Raw genomic sequence first — 20344 nt, 5'->3', positions numbered from 1 at the left:
GACCTTAATATAAAGCTTTATTACAACTGTCACATAAACTCAACATTAACCAAGAAAAGGAAACATTGATCAATCAACCATGAAAATGAGGTCAAGGTCAGATGAATCCTGCCAGGCAGACATGAACAGCTAACAATTCTTCAATACAACAAATATAGTTGACTTATTGCTTATACTAGTAAATAAAGAAAATCAGACCAAAACAGACAAACTCTTAAAACTTAGCAATGGACCGTGAAAATGAGGCCAAAGTCAAATAAACCCAGCATAACCGACATAAAGATCATAAAAATATGTCCATACACAAAATATAGTTGACCTAATGCATAAAGTATAAGAAAAATAGACCAAAACTAACAAACTTAACTTTGACCACTGAACCATAAAAATGAGGTCAAGGTCAAATGACACCTGTCAGCTAGACATGTACACCTTACAATCATTCCATACACCAATTATAGTAGACCTATTGCATATAGTATAAGAAAAACAGACCAAAACACAAAAACTTAACTATAACCACTGAACCATGAAAATGAGGTCAAGGTCAGATGACACCTGTCAGCTAGACATGTACACCTTACAATCATTCCATACACCAATTATAGTAGACCTATTGCATATAGTATAAGAAAAACAGACCAAAACACAAAAACTTAACTATAACCACTGAACCATGAAAATGAGGTCAAGGTCAGATGACACCTGCCAGTTGGACATGTACACCTTACAGTCCTTCCATACACCGAATATACTAGACCTATTGCTTATAGTATCTGAGATATGGACTTGACCACGAAAACTTAACCTTGTTCACTGATCCATGAAATGAGGTTGAGGTCAAGTGAAAACTGTCTGACAGACATGAGGACCTTACAAGGTAAGCACATACCAAATATAGTTATCCAATTACTTATAATAAGAGAAAATTTAACATTACAAAAAATCTTAACTTTTTTTTCAAGTAGTCACTGAACCATGAAAATGAGATCTAGGACATTGGACATGTGACTGACAGAAAGTTCGTAACATGAGGCATCTATATACAAAGTATGAAGCATCCAGGTCTTCTTCCTTCTAAAATATAAAGCTTTTAAGAAGTGAGCTAACACCGCCGCCGCCGTAGCCGCCGCCGCCGGATCACTATCCCTATGTCGAGCTTTCTGCAACAAAAGTTGCAGGCTCGACAAAAACTATTGGGTTAACTGTATAAGTTACTTTGAAGCATGAAGGTTGTAATTTCAGATGGTTTAACTAGTATGTAAAATCTGTGTTTAATGACTGTGGCTTTTGTGAACTATATAATATTCCGGGGCAAGTTGATTTTAATTATATTATGATTTTAATTATATTAAAATAAATGTAAGGCAGCGTCTCCAGGACCAGTTTATTCAATAATTGTTTTCTGATATAAACAACTCATCAAGGGGTGAGGGGTATTTACAATTTAAAGAAGAGTTTTGCTTAGAACCATAGCTGTACAAAGTTTCCCATCGAAACAGGAAGATGGAAAATTCCCAACGAAATGAGAGAATTTGTCCACTTTGTAAAGCTGGTCTTGGGGATGTATACCACTATATATGTAAATGTACCAATAAATATTACTTCCATGATCTGACCGAAACGGTCGTCTTGTGCCTTTGTAGTGTTTTCTAATTTGGTCAATTTTGAATTCAAACTGGTTACTAAGAACAGAGAGCAGAATAAAAAAGGAAAAAACCAATTTTCCTCTTTTTTCACTCTAATTTCTGACAAGTGCAATTAGAGGCCAAAATAGGACAAGAACGTAATAAATTTATTCTATAACCCTTGTTTTTGAGAAAAAAATCATGAAAAACAAAGACAATTCTGTAAAATTAGTATTTATTTGATACATTTCAAAATAAATTTATACTGAATTCTACACTTTACTGTCCATTTTCATTCAACTCTCCGTAAATGATGCAACTTAGAATAAATTTATTCTAAATGCATGGTGCTTTCTGTATATAATCATTTGTAAAATAAATTTATTATAAAGAGCCTTGATATCTATAATTATCAGTTCGAGAAAATCATAGAATAAATTTATTCTACATTTAATGTCATTTATGATTATAACAATATTTAAAATAAATTTATTTTGAAAGTCCAGTAATCTGTATGGTGAGACTGTGATACAGAATAAATTTATTCTACATTTAATGTCATTTATAATTATACTAATATATAAAATAAATTTATTTTGAAAGTAAAGTAATCTGTATGGTGAGGTTGAGACACAGAATAAATTTATTCTATGTTCATTGTGATTTTTGTCTTGTATAATAATATATAAAATAAATTTATTCTGAAAGTACAGTTATCATATTAAGGTGGCGACACAGAATAAATTTATTCTACATTCAATGTGGATTAAAAGTTTTATGATAAATAAAATAAATTTATTTTGATAGTCCAGTAATAATTTTAAGGTTGAGACACAGAATAAATTTATTCTGGTTATAAAAATATGTAAAATTTGTTTAGGAAAAAATACACTGATCTGTATGATGACATTAGGCTACATAGAATAATTTTATTTTAAATTAAACCAGCGGCGTTTTTGATAATATTTGATATGTTCACATAATAAATTTACCATGACAATACAGTTAGGTCATAGAAAAAATGTGTTCCTATATAATTTTCTATCTTTCATGTCTATTTAAAGACATATAACATTCATAAAAAAGTATTTTATATTATTTGAAGTTGCGATCTGACTGTTTTTAAACCCAACTTAAGACAATACATATATCTGCTATCAACAATGCAAAAGGACACTCCCTTGAAATATGAAAATATCAATTTCTTCAGCTGATTTTGTTATGTGGGACTGAATAGAAATACTGTGCAGCAATTTTAAAAAACAAAATATCAACATATAAATGTAAAATAAACAGATACAAAATAGTAAAAGTTAAACAGTTTTTTCTTAAATTGAAAATAAATCTTTTTTTAAAACATGTCTCTCTCTGTAGATGTACGTGTTAACAATTGTCCTTTTTCTTGCTTCTGGATAGGCCTGATCTGAAAGAAGTAACGACAAATTCAAAACAATTTCAAATATTTTTAGTTATCATACCAAAATTCATTATATTTGATGAAGAAACTGTCTGTCTTTCTTTTAATCTAAATAAAGATGTCTGTTGTGTTTATCATGTTTATATTCACTCTCTTTATTGTCATTAATAACAGTCTTGCTCCGTGTTGAAGTCCGTACTTTGACCTATAATGATTTACTTTTATAAATTGTGACTTTGATGGAGAGTTGTCTCATTGGCACCCATACCACATCTTCTTATATATATATATCTATTGCCTCTGGATACAGCAAGATAAAAATGGCTATGCTATGCACTTGAACAGTAATTGTGGATTTTTTTTATACAAAAAAAGGGATTAACGTACAGTAACTCATTAAACTTTTACTATTTGAAAGTCAACACTCTATAAAATTAAAAACTCATTATTACATACCTAATCTCCATCTTCAGAAACACTGTATAAGTTAGGACTGAATAACAATCTAGTCTTTTTTGCTGGTGTTTCATAACATTTTTCTCACTCTACAAGAAATATTTGAAGTTTAAAATGCAGGAACACTTACTCTGTTATTGTTTTTCTTCAGGCATATTTCTATATTTTTATCAGGATTGGCATGAATCGTTCCCAACTTCCTGAATATGCATGTAATATTTGCCATTGGACATTCAGCCAGTCATGATCAATCAATCAATCAATCAATCGTAGAGTCTTAAAACAGATGAATGGTGCATGCATAGGAGACAGCGAACTGAAGACACAAATAACAATTAAAAAACAGGTGTCATTAAGTCTTAAACAAAACACAGGACTGGTGTTGACAATACTTTTTACCTACACCATTCAACATACCAGAAAACAAGTAAGACATGTTCCAAAAAAGAACAGCAGCTTCCTCAGGCAAAAGTATGAGTAATGTACCCAACACATTCCCCCCTTCAACAAAATATCAATTTTCCACTCAAAATGTTAAAGATGCGCCTTCGGCACTCTGATACAAAAATATATTGATATTTAGGTACATGTACTTTAAGTCAACACTTGACACATTTTATTACCAAAATATGAGTGCAAATGTTTCACCTTTTTCTTACATATTCAAATCATGTTGAAAGTCTTTAGTATAGAGGTTTTACTACAAATATCACGTATACTTAACATTAGCAAATTGCACAACTACAATGTATGATTGTTGTTATGGCTGCTATTAACCGAGAAAACCTCATTTTGTGTGTCGCTTCTGTTCCTTCCACCATGATAAATTAATCATCATGTCTCGACCAAAAACCTCAATCTGCAGCGGGACAGACAGACGGACGAACAAACGGACGAACGCACAGATTCGCACACTAGAAAACACAATGCCCAAAGATGGGGCATAAAATTTACTGTTGAAATTGAAAGTAGAGAGTTGGCAAAAAAGAAAGTAGGGTAGGGATAAGAGGGAGGCAGGACTTTTTCGGGACCTCGGGATTTGGGGATTGACCCTTGCGGGATCCGGGAATATATTTTCTCCCCTCAAATTACCCTTAGTCGGTCTTAGTCATTTATACAAGATCCATATCCTACAATTGGCATGTTAATAATGCCCTCAAAAGAAAAAGCACTGATGGATTGTCCTAGAAGCATATTTTATTAGACTAATAAGGTCTATATATAAGCAGTTACATTTATTTCATGTTAAAGCGGTGCAAATTTTTTATTTAATTTGACTTTTACCAAAAGATGCATTGTAGCAAAGGAGAAGAATAATTGTGGTCTGAGACCAGAGACACAAAAATATTGAATTTAACAAAAAGGAAACAAATATCGGACTTTGAAAAAAAGGGAGATGGCTTTTGATACCTTTTATGAAATTCTCCATACATAATGTCTTTTACAAAAAATCCTCCTACAACAGTTTACAAGCTGTATATGCCCGCGATTTCGTGGGTGTGTTCTAGTATTTCTAATAGTACCTAAGAATCGGATCTTAATACAACATCTTAACATCAAACAAATGCGTTAAGGTTATGTTAACCCCGACAGATAGACATGACACCACAGTTGTCATGGTTGTTCCATACACTACATATTATTGTCCTACATGTATTGCTTAAAATGCCCGAAAAATTTACCCAGCCACTCAACTTAACATTGTTCAATGAACCATAAAAATGAAGTCGAAGTCAATTGAGACCTGTCAGACCGACATTTCCAGCTGACAATGATTCCAAACATGATACACATTATATAGTGACCCTACTGCTTATAACCCGAATAATCCAGTCGTTATATTCCGACTCACTATCGATCGCTACATTAACGCCTGGATGCATTCACCTATTAAATCCTTCAACCGGAAATTTCAATACCGCTAAGAATTGTGGGTATAAAATTAATCAAAATTGGCGCAAAAAAAAGGCGGAGCGAATGGAATATTTACAAACATGATCGATGGAGCATTCAGACACGTGTTGTGTACATTGTACGCATGTTTTCAATGTAGAAAATCTTAAAAAGGAACGTAGAAGAAGTGTAGGAAAACAACATAAAGACGTTGATCTTATTAAAACATTGGCTTTTTGTTACGAAGTAGACGAGGTGAAGCTCAGGAATGCAATCGGATATGATGAGACAAGTTTTTTCGTTTGCAGTCAGTGTTTTAACAGTCTGAAAGCCACATATGTGAGTTTGAACAAATGTAGAAACTTATGTGACAAGTTAAAAGCATCCACATCAACAAATTTTATTAATTTGAGTACAAATTTGTCGGTCAGTAGAGAACAATTTGATGCTGGTGAACATATAAATGAAGATACAGAACTACCACTTCCATCACTAACACCAGCTTTAGCATGTTTAGGCTCAACAGCAAGGAAGAGGCAACGCAATATTTTCACGCCATCAAAGTCTGGTTGTACACCAAAAGCAAAAAGAAAAGCATCAACAAAGACCCCAAAGAAGAATGAGGCTCCAGTTTACATCTACATGTAAATCTCTGGATGAGAACCCAACACCACAAGTTACACAGTCACCTGGTCCTAAAGTTAAGGTAAGATTTGAACCCTTTATTTTCTAAATAAAATAGTTCAATATTGTATTTGATAACCAATGTATACATACATGTTATGTATGTACTTGTACTGTCTGTACAATGCACATATGTGTGCACATGTTAAAATCTGTTAATAAAAATAATATATATTTAATTGATTTCCCTTATGAAAAGATGAGTGATGTAATTGCAAAATTATAGACTCAACATGACTATAATACATTTTGTATTGAGTTCAATATGCAGGCTAGCTTCTAGAATATTTAAATTTTGTACATGTATATTTTGTTCATACAAGATGTGTGTCCCGTCCATGATTCATTTATTTCATATATGCATAAAGATTGATGTATGATTTAGATTATGCATGTTTCTGGTTAATGAATGGTACATTTTGTATATTATGTATATATGAAACCCGACTTTAAATAAAGATTACTTTACTATGATGTATATGAAGCAATGTTTACATTGGCGTTTCAATTTCAGGTACATTTGCAGTTTAAAGGCAGTTCAAGGAAAACCGACTTAAAAGGACCTGGTAAATTGGCATGTCGTTCCATTGTCCAAAAGCAATACAAAACAGCACTGAATCATCTGTTGACAATAGAAGATGCTAAAAAGGAACTTGTCAATACTGTCAAGAAGAATATTTCTCGAGAGGTGCAGGCATTGTGTAAAAACAAAGAATCAACTTTCAGAGGAAGCAACATTTCAAGATTTTCTTGGAAGTCAGCCAATAAAGAGTTGGAAAGAAACTGTCCACTTACACTTGAGATCCTGAACATAGTGGCTGGCAGCCTTAAAAAGAAAAAAGAAACACCAAGAGTGGTTTCCAGTATGGCAGTTTTACTGTTCAACAGAAACCATCAGATGAATGCTGTTCAGTCCATAAATAGTGTATTTACATGTATGTTTAGAGGACATGTTAGGACAAGGGTAATTATGTTTTTAATTAATGTACATTTTGTTCATGTAAGATAAGATAAGATAAGATAAATTTTATTTTCCTAATTAGGTCCCCAAGGTTTGGGGGGGGGGGGGGTGCGGGGTGGGGGGGGGGGGGCATATACAAATTACATATATAATTGATACAACATACAATATTTTACATAACATTGTAAAAATAACTATTGAAATAAAATCATACAGGTATTATTTGTTAAATAAAAAAATATTTAAGAGTTGCTACTCCGGATATGTGGCAAACTTTTTTTTTAAATTTATTTATTTACTTTTTTTTTTCTCACTTGATTTTATAATATTTTGCTGGAAATGTATAAATATAAATGATTGTTTAGCTGCAACAGACACCAAGGGACGATGCTCTAGGATTGTGATCTTAAAAGCTCTAACAATCCTCCTCGTATCTGATGCAGAAAAACAAACACAAATGTACAAAGTTCATGTATATCCACAGCAAATAAAATATACTGCAGTAACATGTATTGATAATAGTGTAGGTTTCCTTACTGCAACAGACACCAAGGGGTGGTACTCAAAGAACTGTGGTATTTACTCAGTCAGGCCTCCTCGTGTCTGAAGCAGACAAGAAAGCCACACAATTAACAATTTTTCGAAATAAATTTACATGCAGCAGTGAGAATAGACTTATCTTCTGTGTTCATAAGCCATATCAGTTTATCTCTTGTGTTAAGAGTCAAAAAATTGGGACAACGTTTAGTAAGCTCTTGAAATAGATGATTGCGGTCATCCTTAAATTTAACACATTGGAATAGAAAATGATATTCATCCTCCACATCTCCAGAGTAACAACGAGTACAAGCTCTGTCATTTAGTTTATGAACTTTTGATTTTGCCATTTGATTGGGGACTTTCCTTTTTGAATTTTCCTTGGAGTTCAGTATTTTTGTGATTTTACTTTTTAGAAGAGAACCATGATACCTTCCGGACTCAATTCTTAAGTGGTGTGATGAAATTCTGAGCTTTGTTAAGCTTCGTCTCTGTTCAAAATTCCCTATAATGGAAAGATATTTATCTCTTCCAAAAACTGATTTAAATGTAACATAAGTTCTAAGTTTACCATCTGAATGCTTTACCAATACAGTGTTCCACAAGTCTATGAAATATGATTTTTTTTTTCATATTAGCTTTGAAGCTATTAATTTTTGGTAATGGTAAAGATAGATGATTGATGTCTGGAATCATTTCAAGAATTGACTTCATAGAGCCACATACCAAGATGTTTTTTTTAATGAGAAAGATTCTGTGATGTTACATAAGCATCTTTAAGAAGAGAAAATTTGGAATCAAGATTTTCCAAGCGATACCAGTATAAATAAAACATAGATTTAATCATATCATAATATAATGGGAATCGTCCTAGCTCGGATACAAAATTCATGGATTTTTTATGAACACCTAAAACAAGTTTACAAAATTTTATATGTAGTCGCTCACATTTTAAACTGGAATAGATTTTTTCAAATGGTAAAGTTCCATTTCTGAATCATGGGGCTTGCTGAGAATGGATTAAAAGTTCCCCATATTTCAGACCCATATATAGGAGCAATCTAATTAAAGTATTGAGGGCCTCAAGGTAGATTAGCGAAAGCTAATTGAGTCACCCTCTTTAAATAAAGTCATTACTTACGTACTTACTTACTCTGATTACGTTATACTACGGGGCGCCGAATGGGACTCTTGTGGTTTTGTACAAAATTCAATTATGTCATAACAAAATCATTTTTGTCTTACAAAACTATGTGCTACAGACTTGTTTTGTGAGAACTTCAATTTTGTGATGACAAAATTCATTTGTGTAGACAAAATTCATATTTGTCATGACAAAAGTCAATTTTGTCTAAAAGGTATGCAAATATATACATATTTGCATACAAAATTGACTTTTGTTACCTGATATGGAAATTAAATCACAAAAGTCAATTGTGTGAGGTAACATTCAATTTTGTGAGACAAAATTGACTTTTGTGAGACAAAATTAACTTTTGTGAGACAAAAATTTACTTTTGTGAGACAAAATTCAATTTTGTTCATTTTGTTGAGACAAAAGTCAATTTTGTCAATTTTGTTGAGACAAAAATCAATTTTGTCAATTTTGTTGAGACAAAAGTAAAATTTGTTAATTTTGTTTAGACAAAAGTCAATTTTGTCAATTTTGTTGAGACAAAAGTCAATTTTGTGACTACAAAATTCATGTTTGTGACGACAAAATTCAATTTTGTTACAACAAACTGACTTTTATGAGACAAAATTGACTTTCGTGAGACAAAATTGACTTTCGTGAGACAAAATTGACTTTCGTGAGACAAAAATCAATTTTGTTCAGACAAAATTCAATTTTTGTCAATTTTGTTCAGACAAAATTCAATTTTATCAATTTTGTTCAGACAAAATTCGATTTTGTCAATTTTGTTGAGACAAAAGTCAATTTTGTCTCACATTGAGCAATTTTGTCTCACAAATGTCAATTTTGTCAATTCAGTTGATCACAATGGTCAATTTTGTCAATTTTGTCAATTTTGTCTCACAAAAGTCAATTTTGTGTAACAAAAGTCGATTTTGTGTTACAAAGTCGATTGTGTATGCAAATTAGTTCACAGAAACTAAACTAAACTAATTTGAATACAAAGTTGACTTTTGTCGTCCAATTTTCAAATTAGGTAACAAAAGTCAAGTCTGTGTAACAAAAATGAATTTTGTCATGACAAAAGTGACTTTTGTCCGCTGATAGATAATTTTGTATGACAAAATTTTAAAGGAGTAAGTTCGGTAAGGGCCATATTTGGTCCCAATTATAAAGTTCATAGTTAGAAGACAATAATCATTTTAAGTTGCCTTAAAGACATGTGAGAAAGTTAAACAGAACTGTGTTTGTCCAAGTTTAATTCTAACACGTTGATTTTTACATCCCAAAAAGGTCAAGAGAGGGAATTTCGCTGAAATTTGACAAAATCAGCTGGATTTCAACAAAATAAAGGACAAGGAAACATATAGCGCAGGCGTCGACAAGCTTAATATTCAAATAAGACATGTGAAATGTCTTCACAAACATTATTTCAAAAGATCTTTCTTGTCGACATATGCGCTCTATGTTTCCTGTCCAAAAATCTATGGAAATTTACCCATTTTTATTGTTTTTTTCGTCAAAAATGAATAAGAGTACAACTTGTGACGTCATAATGAAACGCAGAAACGTAAAATTTTCAACAAAATGGCTTTTATCCTATGTAGTCGTGATATTGGTCAATAAATACGAATTTGAAATTTATGCTAAAAAAAGGGGGCCCTTTTAGGACCTTATCGAACATACTCCTTTGTAGTATGATACAAATTTTGTTAAACTGAACTCATTTTTGTTGAAGAAAAGTCACTTTTGTCCGTATAAAATTGAATTTTGAGTACAAAACAACAAGAGTCCCATTCGGCGCCCCGTATATACATACTATCCTTATCTCGTTCACTTTTGTGACCTTTTCTTATGTAATATTTGACCCCAGAAAGTATTTATATTGACCAATCAAAACCGTTCTAATGAATACGGTCTCATAATCTTTTAAAGATGGCGACGCAGCTGGATGGAAAGACGATTTCGAAAACGCATTAACAGAAATTTTGCATCAGTTCAAAGTTCAATGGCTAAATTGTAGGCAAACACTTGTGCAAAGTATTTTGGGGCACAAAGATTGTATGGGTATCATCACGGTCATGCTGCCAACGGGCAGCGGCTATGGAAAGAGTTTACTTTACAGATCCTGCTATGTTGTCAGAAGTCTTATGTTACTTCTGTAACTTGTATTGTAAGGAAGATAAATGGATAAATTCAGTAAAAAAAATCGATTGACTTTTTGAATTAGATTTATGCCTTATTTTACCTAGGGGAATTAGAAGCTTTCATATATCATTCAGTGGCATTCAGTGGCGGACCCAGAACTTTTATAAAAAAGGGGGGGCTGACTGACCTGAAAGGCTCCAGTCATGCTTCAGTGATTCCCTATATAATCAACCACATTTTCCCACGGGGGGGGGGTACACCCATGTCATTCATTAAATGAAAAAAGTAGCCCTTAATTTTTCAACAATAAAAACAGGGTCTCACTAATTAGCGACAAGAAGCTATTTAGCGACAAGAAAACAATTTTTTTAGTCTTTTTAAAGAAATAAATTGATTTTTGTTATTATCAGAATTAATGTATTGATAGATGAAGAAATTAAACATTTGTGAGGAGGGGATTGTGTAGTTTTTATTATTATATTGATAGATGAAGAAATTAAATATTTGTAAGAGCAAAGGAAATGCACACGCTTTAAAATAAAAACAAAGATTTTTCGCCTTTCCTTTGAAGGGTTTATTGAAACAAAAACGTGAAATATTATTTCCTTTTTAACTTTTTAACTGTACAATTCATTTTTTCTGATGGACCAACGTTAGCTGTGGCTTCACCCTAAGGTAATACACAATGTAGAACATCAAATGAGATTAACGAGGTGTGTGTCCCTTGTTTTATTGCTACAATAACACCTTCAACTTTGTACACGCGTCAGACTATACAATTACACGCGCAAGAATATAGATTCAGATTCAGATTCAGATTCAATAGTTTATTAAAGTCTCACCACATACATGCAAGTATAAACACAATATAAAATTTAGAATGCATGTGCCAATCTTAAAAGAACTATGAGAGACTGTTATATACAATTTTAAAACAACAGAATTAAAACATAAGTTTTGTTATTTATACAAAACATAAAAGTGCAATATCACCATGCACATCCAAGGATAAAACCTGATACATGTACATAATAAGAATAACTGAAACAGTTTAATTTTTAACAGTATAGATAGTATAAGATACTGTTTCGTCGTAATAAAATATACAATCATTGTAAAATAGTGAACACCTGTTGAAAACTCAAGATTGTCATTAATTTCCTTTAATCTTCAATAAATATGCATAAACATGATAAATATCTTTAAATGAGGCAATACACTAAATAAAATGATGAAAAATATTCACATTTTAATTATTTTTTCCTCGTTTGATTTCAGTTCTTTGTATTTCACAATGTGTGTCTGTATTTTCAGGACAATGATGCACAAATAATTCATTTTGCAAGCTTAATATATATTGTACAAAGAGAGTTTTAAAAAAGCAAATTATAAGATAAATATATTATTGTTGTAAAACACAAGGAAAAGTATTCTCATATTACAACAGGGTAAACGTTATACTGGCTGTTATACATAATAAATGATAAAATATCATATAGATAAATTGTTTTCTATCAGTATTAACTTTCTTGTTGCTAAAATTGTTTTCTTTTGCATATTCTTTTAATATTTATTTGGAATAAGTAATTTTAATTAAAAAAAAATGTTTTCTTGTCGCTTCTTGTCGCTAAAATAATTCTTGTCGCTAATTAGTGAGACCGTAAACACATATATGGTAGGATCTTGTTCATTTTAACTCTAGTTTTAATCCATTTATCAGATTTTTTGTATTACAAACATATATCAATCAGAAATGCACCGTAAGGGACGTTGTCTGATGACTTATATTTATTCGCTGAATTCATCCCTGATTGAACTCTGTATACTATAGGGGGAACCAGAACTTTTCATGCAGGGACTGCTGACTGAACTATTGGGGGCGGGGCTCAAGTCATGCTTCAGTCAGGATTCCCTATATATTCAACGAAATTTTTCCCATGAAAAAGGGGGAGGGCAGGGCACCCTGGATCTGCCTTTGAAGTACAGACACTAGGACAAATGCTGCATTTGTAGGTTGTGGTCCATTAGTATCTTTGGTTGAAGTCCAAGTTTCCAAACTCCAGACTGTACCTACATTGTACATGTATGATCAAGTTGCCATCAAAGGTAAATTCTCCAAAGTAGAGTGGGGTTGACATTTTATAACTTTAGGAAGGAAACAAAATGTTTCAGCCATGGAGCCAGTTGGGCCTTGGTTGTTTCCACCATGTACCACCTCTGCCATGTAATAAAAGAAGTTTCAGTCATACTAAAATATTTTGTTGTATATACTATCATCTATTTACCTTTTATACATGTTATATTAACTTAAAAATGACTTTAAAGTTGCAATTGGTCACCTTTAGGCTTTACTGGAAAAATATAAATGCCAATGAGACAACTCTCCTTAAGAGCTAAAATTACATAGAATTTATAATCTATAGTTTCAAAATTCATTTGAAAGCCCAAGAAAATTATGAAATACTTTTTAATATATAATGAGGATACATGTATATTCTATGACTCCTCATGAACTTTTCAGATCTATATATATATATCATACCTGTCAACCTGTGACGATGAAAATGCAGGTCATGACCTGCATTGAAGAATGAAATTTCAGGTCATAACGCGTACGAACTTTTTCGAGCTGAATTTCAGTAATTAGGGGACATTTTTTTTATAAATTAAATAAAAGTTTCCAAAACAAGTTCACTTTATTAATCATTATTTCATTGCACTTTGAAAAGCTTTTGATAACTTTGTGACACTTTCTCCTCTTCTTCTGGTTAATGTAATTATTGACATTTCTACATTGTTCTATATGTATATATATTATTTCGAAAGTATGAAAAAAAGTCACATCATCAGCTGTTCGTATTATATATATGGAAGTGTTTAACGACCTTGACTGGCTATACATCCCTCGCACGGTCGGCTCGGTGCCGGAAGGCGTTTGTTGAGCTTTAACATATTTTATGCCGTGGGTCAGGAACAGGTAGTTGAGGACGCCATATGTAGGCCGCCATCTTGGTTTTGGTGAGTTGTTTTTCTTTGTTTACTATTTTGTTGTTATTTCTTCACTGACGGCTGCTTTCAGGGCCAGTTTGGTCAGCTTGGCAGCCCGCTAGCCTCGATGATGGAGTACTGGTAGATGAATCGTGGACGTAGTTCTAAAGATGACAGGAAGCGTTATCAGGACCAAAGCTGTGAGGCAGTTACATGCAGGTCGTATCACCCAATACCTAGGATACAGCCCTCGGACGTTAATCGGCATAAAACTCCCCATGATACAATGGTTTTGGAGTGCATGTTAACGCGGGTACGCCAACTACTACGTCTATCTGTACGGCTTGGATTGGTTTCTGTCAATTTAAGTAGTAAGTCGTTGATCATCTAACTGTAAACCCTCATCGCAGATAGCGGGTAAAGGAGAGCTGGCCCAGCACGTCCGTTCAGCTGTAATGACTGAGACGTGAATGGATTGAATCGATTGGATTGAATGATTGAATGGATATGTGTTCTTATTATCTTTCATAATTAGAGTATAGTAAAATAAAGTTAAACAGTTAAAGGAAGTATAGATGAAAAAAATAATTTTCAACTTTTTTTTTATAATTGTATTAAGGTATGGATTTAATGAAAAGTTATATTTCAATATGTATTTAAATTCTATTTGTAGTAGATTTCATATTTTTTACCCCAAAAAACGTAAATACATGTTTAAGGAACAATTTTGAATGGTGACAAAAAAGGGGAAGTAACTCAGTTGAAAAATGTTTGTAAAACGTGACAACAGTGAAATTTATTAACGACCTAAAGCTAAGGTAATTGGTGTTAGTTAATAGTGTGTTTGACACCAAAGCTGTCAAGTGAAGCCATGCACTTGATGGGTTACTTAATTTGACAGTCTACACAGCTGGCTGAACTCCTGTTGATGGAAGAATTACGAATTTGCCGGTATTTCAAAGAAAATCACTTATGAAATCATTCTCTAGGGTTAGAAATCCAGGTGAAAACGGGTCATTTTCGGAATTCCCGGGTTATTCAGTGAGCCGGCGGGTGTCCCGGGTGATCCCTTAGAATTGTGAAAATCTCGGGTCACACCCGCAAAATACGGGTCAGTTGACAGACTGTATGATATATTTATTTGAGAAAACAATATCATAGGTAAAAACCTAATACCATAAACAGCTTATTGTACAACTTGAAACTTGTACAACCTGCTGTGGCCAGAAATTTTTGTCTGTCATACAAAGTCAACAATATGAATTACAAATGTTGGGATGATAATCAGCTTTTGAACAAATTATTTATGGACATTTACAAATATAAATGAAACACAATCAATGACAATTATATGGGATTAATGAAGACCAATCATAAAACTGTTCAATTTCAGGTTAGTGTCTGAACAAACAGTAGTTTTCACTCCAGTCTGAAAAACCCTTTAACCTGACGATGTTTCTTTCAATTTTTGACTGGGCCAAACAAATAACACTGCGTAGGGAACTCTTCAAACACCCAGACAGCATGGACAGTGAAACAGACAAAGCCACTACAAGCATTAAGATAAAATTGAGAATGGCACTGCAGATCTAGGTTGTGAACCAGATCTAGGTTGTGAACCAGGTCCAGAGTTTTAACATGCAGATCTTAGCCTATGGTACATGTAATTATTATAATGTATGATATAATTTCTGTATAATACTTTAAATTACCAGACACAAGTTGGTTCCTTTTTCCTTTTTCCTTTTTCGATATTCAAATTTTGAAAAATATTACAAGTCCAAACTAAATTTTTTTTTGCTTCAAAACTTTTTTTCCTCAAAATTTTTTTTTCCTCAAAATTTTTTTTCCTCAAAATTTTTTTTCCTCATAATTTTTTTTTCCTCAAAATTTTTTTCCTCAAATTTTTTTTTTTCTCAAATTTTTTTTTACCTCAAATTTTTTTTTCCTCAAATTTTTTTTCCTCAAAATTTTTTTTTTCTCAAATTTTTTTTCCTCAAAATTTTTTTTCCTCAAATTTTTTTCTCAAATTTTTTTTTTTCCTCATTTTTTTTCGTTTCCTTATTCAATTTCTTTTTCCTTATTCGATTTTTATTTCCTTTTTCATATTCATTTCCTTTTTCGGTTTCTATTCCCTGAATCAGATTCTATTTCCTTATAGGGTTTCTATTGCCTTATTCGGATTCGATTTCCTTATTTGGTTTCTAGTTCCTTATTCGATTTTCATTTCCTTATTCGGTTTCTTTTTCCTTTTTCAATATTCATTTCCTTTTTCATTTCTATTTCCTTATTCGGTTTCTGTTTCCTTATTTGATTTCTTTTTCCTTATTCAATTTTCATTTCCTTATTCGGTTTCTAGTTCCTTATTCGATTTTCATTTCCTTATTCCGTTTCTTTTTCCTTTTTTTAATATTCATTTCCTTTTTCGGTTTCTATTTCCTTATTCGGTTTCTATTTCCTTATTGGATTTTCATTTCCTTATTCAATTTCCATTTCGTTATTCGATTTCCATTTCCTTATTTGGTTTCTTTTTCCTTTTTCAATATTCATTTCCTTATTCGATTTCCATTTCCTTATTCGGTTTCTTTTTCCTTTTTCAATATTCATTTCCTTTTTCGGTTTCTATTTCCTTATTCGGTTTCTATTTCCTTATTGGATTTTCATTTCCTTATTCGATTTCCATTTCCTTATTCAAATTTCATTTCCTTATTGGATTTTCATTTCCTTATTCAATTTCCATTTCCTTATACGGTTTCTTTTTCCTTTTTCAATATTCATTTCCTTTTTCGGTTTCTATTTCCTTATTCAGTTTCTATTTCCTTATTCGGTTTCTATTTCCTTATTCGGTTTCTTTTTCCTTATTCGGTTTCTTTTTCCTTTTTCAATATTCATTTCCTTTTTCGGTTTCTATTTCCTTATTCAGTTTCTGTTTCCTTATTGGGTTTCTATTTCCTTATTCGGTTTCGATTTCCTTATTCGGTTTCTAGTTCCTTATTCGATTTTCATTTCCTTATTCGGTTTCTTTTTCCTTTTTCAATATTCATTTCCTTTTTCGGTTTCTATTTCCTTATTCGGTTTCTATTTCCTTATTGGATTTTCATTTCCTTATTCGATTTCCATTTCCTTATTCGATTTCCATTTCCTTATTCGGTTTCTTTTTCCTTTTTCAATATTCATTTCCTTTTTCGGTTTCTATTTCCTTATTCGGTTTCTATTTCCTTATTCGATTTTCATTTCCTTATTCAATTGCTGTTTCCTTATTCGGTTTCTATTTCCTTATTCGGTTTCTATTTCCTTATTCGGTTTCTATTTCCCTATTCGGTTTCTATTTCCTTATTGGATTTTCATTTCCTTATTCGATTTCCATTTCCTTATTCGATTTCCATTTCCTTATTCGATTTCCATTTCCTTATTTGGTTCCTTTTTCCTATTTCGATATTCAATTTTGAAAAATATTACAAGTCCAAACTAAATTTTTTTTTGCCCCAAAAATTTTTTTTCCTCAAAATTTTTTTTTCCTCAAAATTTTTTTTCCTCAAAATTTTTTTTTCCTCAAAATTTTTTTCCTCAAATTTTTTTTTTTCTCAAATTTTTTTTTCCTCAAATTTTTTTTTCCTCAAATTTTTTTTCCTCAAATTTTTTTTTTTCTCAAATTTTTTTTCCTCAAAATTTTTTTCTCAAATTTTTTTTCCTCAAAATTTTTTTCTCAAATTTTTTTTTTTCCTCATTTTTTTCCGTTTCCTTATTCAATTTCTTTTTCCTTATTCGATTTTTATTTCCTTTTTCATATTCATTTCCTTTTTAGGTTTCTATTCCCTGAATCGGATTCTATTTCCTTATTGGGTTTCTATTTCCTTATTGGATTTCTATTTCCTTATTCGGTTTCGATTTCCTTATTCGGTTTCTAGTTCCTTATTCGATTTTCATTTCCTTATTCGGTTTCTTTTTCCTTTTTCAATATTCATTTCCTTTTTCGTTTCTATTTCCTTATTCAGTTCTGTTTCTTATTTGATTTCTTTTTCCTTATTCAATTTTCATTTACTTATTCGGTTTCTATTTCCTTATTGGATTTTCACTTCCTTATTCAATTTCCATTTCCTTATACGGTTTCTTTTTCCTTTTTCAATATTCATTTCCTCTTTCGGTTTCTATTTCCTTATTCAGTTTCTATTTCCTTATTCGGTTTCTATTTCCTTATTCGGTTTCTTTTTCCTTATTCGGTTTCTTTTTCCTTTTTCAATATTCATTTCCTTTTTCGGTTTCTATTTCCTTATTCAGTTTCTATTTCCTTATTCGGTTTCTATTTCCGTATTCGGTTTCTTTTTCCTTATTGGGTTTCTTTTTCCTTTTTCAATATTCATTTCCTTTTTCAGTTTCTATTTCCTTATTTAGTTTCTATTTCCTTATTGGGTTTCTATTTCCTTATTCGGTTTCGATTTCCTTATTCGGTTTCTAGTTCCTTATTCGATTTTCATTTCCTTATTCGGTTTCTTTTTCCTTTTTCAATATTCATTTCCTTATTCGGTTTCTATTTCCTTATTGGATTTTCATTTCCTTATTTGATTTCCATTTCCTTATTCGATTTCCATTTCCTTATTTGATTTCCATTTCCTTATTCGGTTTCTTTTTCCTTTTTCGGTTTCTATTTCCTTATTCGGTTTCTATTTCCTTATTCGATTTTCATTTCCTTATTCGATTGCTGTTTCCTTATTCGGTTTCTATTTCCTTATTCGGTTTCTATTTCCTTATTCGGTTTCTATTTCCTTATTGGATTTTCATTTCCTTATTCGATTTCCATTTCCTTATTCGATTTCCATTTCCTTATTCGGTTCCTTTTTCCTATTTCGATATTCAATTTTGAAAAATATTACAAGTCCAGACTAAATTTTTTTTTGCTTCAAAATTTTTTTTCCTCAAAATTTTTTTTTCCTCAAAATTTTTTTTCCTCAAAATTTTTTTTCCTCAAAATTTTTTTTCCTCAAAATTTTTTTTTCCTCAAAATTTTTTTCCTCAAATTTTTTTTTTTCTCAAATTTTTTTTCGTTTCCTTATTCAATTTCTTTTTCCTTATTCGATTTTTATTTCTTTTTTCATATTCATTTCCTTTTTCGGTTTCTATTCCCTGAATCGGATTCTATTTCCTTATTGGGTTTCTATTTCCTTATTCGGTTTCGATTTCCTTATTCGGTTTCTAGTTCCTTATTCGATTTTCATTTCCTTATTCGGTTTCTTTTTCCTTTTTCAATATTCATTTCCTTTTTCGTTTCTATTTCCTTATTCGGTTTCTGTTTCCTTATTTGATTTCTTTTTCCTTATTCAATTTTCATTTCCTTATTCGGTTTCTAGTTCCTAATTCGATTTTCATTTCCTTATTCGGTTTCTTTTTCCTTTTTCAATATTCATTTCCTTTTTAGGTTTCTATTTCCTTATTCAGTTTGTATTTCCTTATTCGGTTTCTATTTCCTTATTCGGTTTCTTTTTCCTTATTCGGTTTCTTTTTCCTTTTTCAATTTTCATTTCCTTATTCGATTTCCATTTCCTTATTCGATTTCCATTTCCTTATTCGGTTTCTATTTCCTTATTGGGTTTCTTTTTCCTTATTGGGTTTCTTTTTCTTTTTTCAATATTCATTTCCTTTTTCGGTTTGAAGACTTCCTAAATTGTATTGTATTGTTTACTTGATATTGCATGTGTATTCAGCATAAAAACATTTTATTTGCTTTTTAGTACTAGTTATGTTATTTCGATTTTAGCGTCCCTGATGAATAGTAATCTTGCCGTAGATGAAACACGCATCTGGTTTACCCATTATTAGCGCGGTATCAAATTTTACCAAACAATTCAATAAAAACAAAATCCTTTTGTATGATGTCATCAATTTATTTAGTACCAAGACCATAACAAATAAACTGTGGTCAAGTATAAGTACTAAAACACTACTTTAGTATTCATAGTAAGGTTCCAGTCATAAATTATATGCAGCAATTCTGCATGTACAATAACAGTTTCTAAAACACTGATATAGTTCTAAAACTGTGCAGTGCTTGTCCATGCATTATTTCAAAACTAGTATTTTGGAAAATACATGTTTCACTTTATGGGAAAATACACTTGTTGTTTATTAGAAAGTCAAGTAAAAACAAGAGTTAAAAAATGATAAAACATAACTTCAGTACCATATACATGGAAAAATACAGAATCTATGTTGCATTGTTTATGAATAAAGCATATTTCCCTTTTTATTAGTTTCAAAGAAAGTTTAAAAATATCATGCACCTTTACGTCAGACAAAAAAACCAGACATACAGATATGTAGAACCTATTTATTTATTATGTGATATAAAATACATACTAGTACGTTATTCTTATATGCCATTTGCATTTGGTAATGACATTGAAAATTAACACTCCGCGCCTTCAAAAATATAACAAATTGCGTTAATTGTTAAAATCAAAGTTTTATTTTGGATTATCCCCGATACAGTAAAATCAAGAGTA

Source organism: Mytilus trossulus, chromosome 11, assembly GCF_036588685.1.
Source record: "Mytilus trossulus isolate FHL-02 chromosome 11, PNRI_Mtr1.1.1.hap1, whole genome shotgun sequence".
Taxonomy (NCBI): Eukaryota; Metazoa; Mollusca; class Bivalvia; order Mytilida; family Mytilidae; genus Mytilus; species Mytilus trossulus.
This window is presented reverse-complemented; position numbering follows the sequence as displayed.